We start from the raw sequence: 6,000 nt of genomic DNA, 5'->3' as shown, positions 1-6,000 counted from the left end.
TATAGTCTATCAGTTGCATCTGCCATTCTTCCAGTGTGGTTAGATCTCGAGTTTTCCAGTGCTTGGCGATGAGTATCCTTGTTGCTGTTGTTGCATACAGGAAAAAAGTTCTGTCCTTCTTTATCACCCTCTGGCCGACAATACCCAGGAGAAAGGCCTCTGGTTTCTTGGGGAAAGTATACTTAAATACCTTTTTCAACTCATTATATATCATTTCCCAGAAGGCCTTCACTCTAGGGCACGTCCACCAGAGGTGAAAGAATGTTCCTTCATTCCCTTTACATTTCCAGCATTTGTTATCAGACAAATGGTATATTTTGGCAAGTTTAACTGGGGTCATGTACCATCTATATATCATTTTCATTACATTTTCCTTCAAAGCATTACATGCAGTGAAGTTCAACCCAGTGGTCCACAACCTTTCCCAGTCCTCGAACATGATGTTATACCCAATGTCCTGTGCCCACTTTATCATAGCCGATTTAACCATTTCATCTTGTGTGTTCCATCTTAACAGCAAGTTATACATTCTTGAAAGTACCTTAGTCTTAGGTTCTAGCAGTTCTGATTCCAATCTCGATTTCTCCACCTGGAACCCTAACTTTTTGTCATTTTTGAAAACTTCTTTAATCAGAGACCAAGTAGTGTAACCAGTCTCGCACTTTATCCTTCATTTTCTCCAAACTCTGCAATTTCCAATTGTCTCCATCTTTTTCTAAAATTTCCCAATACTTTGGCCATTTGGCCTCCATATTGGGTCTTTTTCGGGCCTTAGCTCCCAGAGGTGATAGCCACCTTGGAGTTTTGTTTTCCAATAAGTCTTTATATTTTGTCCAGACATTGAACACTGCTTTTCTGACAATATGGTTTTTAAAGGCCTTATTGATTTTAACCTTATCATACCATAAGTATGCATGCCAACCAAAAGCATTGTTAAAACCTTCCAAATCCAATACATCAGTGTCTTCGAGAAGTAGCCAATCTTTTAGCCAGCAGAAAGCTGCGGCCTCATAATACAACTTTAAGTCCGGCAGGGCAAAGCCCCCTCTCTCTTTCGCGTCGGTTAATATCTTAAACTTTTTTTGCCCTGCCAGACAAACTTAGAAATATCTCTCTGCCACTTCCGGAAGCACTCCGTCCTTTTTGGCAATACATTCATCTTAATAGCAGCAATTCAGCCTAACAAAGAAAGTTTCAATTTTGTCCAACTATCTAAGTCTCTCTTAATTTCTGACCAACATTTTTCATAATTATCCTTAAATAGACTCAGATTTTTTGCTGTTATATTTACCCCTAGGTACTTTACTTTTTTAACCACATTTAATTCTGTCTTTCTCTGAAACCGTTCTGACTCTGTATCTGTCAAATTTTTCCCCAATACCTTGGTTTTCTGTTTGTTTAGTTTAAATCCCGCCACCCGACCAAAGTCTTGGATCAATTGTAGTACTCTTTTCGTACTAGATTCTGGCTCCTGCAGGGTCAAAACTAGGTCATCTGCAAAAGCTTTGAGTTTATATTGTTTCGCTCCGACCTGAATTCCTTCCACCAACCGGTCCCCTCTAATCATATTCAGGAGCACTTCCAGAACCGAAATAAATAGCAAAGGGGAGATAGGACAGCCTTGTCGTGTTCCTTTTTCAATTTTAAACTCTTCTGTAACCACATTGTTAACTATCAATTTAGCCTTTTGTTCTGAATATATTGCATCAATCCCATTCTCAAAACCCTGTCCCACTCCCATTTCTTTTAAATTTCCCTTCATAAATTTCCAGGAGATATTGTCAAAGGCCTTCTCTGCATCTATAAAAATTAACACTGCTTTTGTATTTATGTCTGTTTGCAAAAGTTCCAAAATGTCAATAATGTTCCTTGTGTTAGCAAACAAGTGTCTACCTGGGAGAAAGCCCGCCTGGTCCTCATGAATTACCTCATTTAAAACTTTTTTAAATCTACTTGCCAGAATATCTGCAAATATTTTGTAATCCACGTTTAAGAGATGGGACGATAGTTCTTAAGTTGTGTCTTTTCAGCTTCCGATTTTGGTATCAATGTGATGAAGGCTTCTTTCCACGATTCTGGCGCCCTCCTCCCCTCCATAATTTCATTGCTAACCTCCATCAGTGGTTGTATCAGATAGTCTTTTAGTGTCTTATAATACTTGGAGGTCAGCCCATCTGGTCCTGGAGATTTGCCCAATTTCATATTCTGAATGGCTTGTTCAATCTCTTGTCGTGTTATTTTGCAGTTCAGGATTGATCTATTTTCTTGTGACAATTTTGGTAATCCATTTTTTTCCAAAAATTGTTTAATCTCAATCTCATCTTGCGGCCCTTGGGTATATAATTTTTTGAAATATCTCTGGAAGCACTTTCTAATATCCACAGGGTTCTGAATGTTTCTTCCTTCAATCTCTAAATTTGTAACTGTATTTAATTTTTGTCTCCTCTTCAACTGCCAAGCTAGCAGTTTTCCACATTTATTCGCCGATTCAAAAGTTTTTTGTTTCATTAATTTAATCTTCCACTCTATTTCCTGGTTTATCAATTTAGAATATTGTGCTTGATGAAGTTTAATTTCTCTCAGCATCGGCTGTGACTTCGGGTTTAATCTTAGCTTCTTTTCTAATTCTTTAATTTTCTCCAAGATTTTATCTTTCCTCTCATTTTGTGTCCTTTTCTTTACAGCATTCTGTTGTATCAAGAACCCCTTCATCACTGCCTTGCTTGCATCCCAGATGGTTCTTTTTTCCACCGTAGTGTTCATGTTTATCTCAAAATAATCCTTTAGAGCTTTTTGGGCCTTCTTAATAATCTCCTGATCTCTAAACAAATTGTCATTCATCTTCCATCTAAAGGAGCCGGTTGGTATTAGTGTCATGTCCATCTTTACTGCATTATGGTCGGAGCAGGTCTTTGGGCAGATTTCCACCTTTTTAACCTTGGGTGCCAGACCTCTAGATATCCATATTTGGTCGATTCTTGTCCAGGTCAGTTGGGCTTCAGAGAAAAATGTTCCCTCTCTTCCCAAGGGGTTCCTTATTCTCCAAATATCAATCAAATCCATATTGTCTGTCATTTCGAAAAAGGTCTTTGGTAGTCTGCCATCTTTTGTAACATTTTGGCTTTGTGACTTATCCATGTTGGTTGATACGACCCCGTTCATATCTCCCATCAAAATGATGTTGTTGTAGTCCAGATAATCCAGCATGGTCTCACGCAACTTCTTATAAAATTCCGATTTCCCCTCATTTGGCGCATAGATTCCTAATATCAAAAGTTTCTCTCCTTGATGTTGTATCTCAATTGCCAAAATTCTTCCATGTTCGTCTTTGAATAGGAATTTGGTTGGACTTCCGGAGGCGGCGCGAACGGCAATGGCGGTCCTCTTCCTTTCGTGAGGAGGAAGCTCCGTGGAAACTGGGTCGTCCGCTACGGCGAAGCGGAGACCCACATCGGAAACCCACAGGCAGCAATAGCCTGTGGACTTGAGACTCGGCGGGCACCAGAAGCGGCTCCCGAAACGCTGAAGGAACCCCGTAAGGGGCTCCGGAACGTGGAGGGGGTAGCGGCGCTGTGAGTCGTTTCGCAATCTACGGAGTGAAGCCGCGCTGCTGCTGCCGGTGAGTGCTGACCTCTTTTCCTGGAAACTTTTGACTCGGGAAAGCAACAACCCGTGAGTGAAGAAGGACTTAAAAAAATTTGAGACTAAATTATTGAATTTGGCTGAAAGCAGAGTGACGCAAAACAGGAAGTCCGTCTTCCGCTGTCACTGAACTTCAAAGCAAAGAGCTGGAGGAGTGGAGGCTTAAAAAGAATCTTTAGCCTAACTGATCTGAGCACCCACTGAACTTTTCCTTAAACAAAATAAGGACTTTAAGCATTTGATTCTCTGATTTTTATTTGTACTGTGATACCTTTCTTCTATTGGAACTACAACTTGAATGAGAAATCCAGGTGCTGGAGCTGCCTGAGCAACTTGAGCTGTCAGTTCTGCAGATCTGGCTATTGTGTATTAGAACTTGCAACAATCTGAGGGGGTCTGGACTTGTTACTTTGAAACATCAATTGAAGTACCAGTATGCACTGTCTGAAACAATGTGGCTGTTAATACTAACTCTGCTTAAAACCTGCTATTGAAGGTTCTTGGACATTAAATTTGATTTTAGTAAATTTACTAGAATTGGATTCTTCCCTTAAGACATTTCAAGCTCCCCCTAGAGGATCTGGGATTTACAGCAGTGACATCATTTCACTTTCCTTTCCCCTGACCTCCTGTTTGACTGTTTTCCTCTGGGCCGCTGCTTTCTCATGGGAACAACTCAGCTTGACCTTGACTTTTAGATAACTCTGGAATGAGTGGCGCAAGAAGGAGGGGAAGAACTAGACAAACAACTTTGACAACTTTAACCTCAGTCTCGCAGACACGTAGATCATCTCTACCTACTTTGCCTTCAGAGGAAGAAGCTGCTTCTCTGCCAAGGGCAGGAGAGGGAGAAACTGAACAGTTACAATTGGAAGATATGGCCTCAGGAGCAACTGCTTCTATTCTAGAGAAAATCTATGAAAAATTGGAATCTCTGGACAAGAGAGTGGAATCTCTGGACAAGAAAGCCGATGAACAAACAGCCAAAATTGAGCAAAACACAGAATGTCTAAATAGATTAACTGGACAAGTATCACAGAACGCACAGGCAATTGGGCAGTTGACGGAGGCCACAGTAGAAAATCGGAAATTGGCTGAGGATACTAGTCAAAAATTAGAAAATTTAGAACAAGAGGTAAGACCACTCTGCAAACAAGTAGGTGAACATCAGACCTATCTATCTATGATAGAACTGCAGAACCGGGAGAGTAATTTAAGGATAAGGTCAATACCAGAAGTGGAAGAAGGCAACTTAGCTGAGTTTCTGACTAAAGAATTTTCCAAGTTCTGGAATTTAGAGGAAAAGGACTTTAAAATTGCGTCTGCTTTCAGGCTTGGAAGACTTGTAAAGAAAGAAAAGCCCAGAGACTGTTTGATAACATTGAGATCAAAGGAGGAAAGGGATAAGATTTTGGGCTTACATTACGAAAAGTCACTGGACATTTTGGATAGAAGAATTGAAATTTCTAAAGATATCCCTAAACAACTGTTGGACCTTAGATCCGACTACCTGGAATTGGTTAAACTGCTTAGGAGCAATTCAATTATCTTTAGGTGGGAATTTCCCCAAGGACTATCTTTTACCTTCAGAGGGAAGAAGGTTAAAATTAGAACACTGGAAGATAGAGACAAATTTCTGACCACATACGGAGAGGACCTTCAAAAAGGAATTGAACTACCCTTTGGGCCTGGAGCACCGGCGGTACCGGCACCCTTGGAACCTGAAGATTCAACGAATAAGATACCACCCCTGGAAAAATAACCAGATTATTTCAGGATGTCTCTGCAACTTCTGAGCTGGAATATAAATGGCTGTAACATCCCGGAAAAAAGGAGGAAAATATTTCATATATTAAAAAAAGAACAATTGGACATTATTTGCCTGCAAGAAACACATGTGACTAGGCTCCACAGAAAAGTGCTAGTAAACAAAAGATTGGGCCAGGAATTTATATCTTCGGACAGAGTAAAGAAGAGAGGTGTGGTCATTTATGCAAAAGAGAGCCTGTCACCCAGGAGAGGTCACTTTGGTACTGCTCATGCAGCAAAACAACACAGGAATTACTGGTCTCTGCAGCCACAGAAGGTGCTGTGAACCTCCAGCAGTTTGACTTCACCCCCAGAGACATACTCCATTGTCTCTCAAATCAGATGGATGCCAGTAATATTTTCACAGCAGTCACACAGATGAAGGAAAAGTCTGCTTCTGTGGATTGGCATCAGTGGTGGGGTTAGGCAATTTTTGACCCTGGACTTAATTATCTTCCTGGGGTCTCCATCTTTAAATAGGAATGTGTTTGCCTTCACTTCTTTTAAAATGTTGCAAGGTAACCCTGTTGTCTTTGCCCACATGTCACC

The sequence above is a fragment of the Podarcis cretensis genome (genome assembly GCF_951804945.1).
Source record: "Podarcis cretensis genome assembly, chromosome: 3".
NCBI lineage: Eukaryota > Metazoa > Chordata > Lepidosauria > Squamata > Lacertidae > Podarcis > Podarcis cretensis.
Note: the sequence above shows the minus strand (reverse complement) of the source record.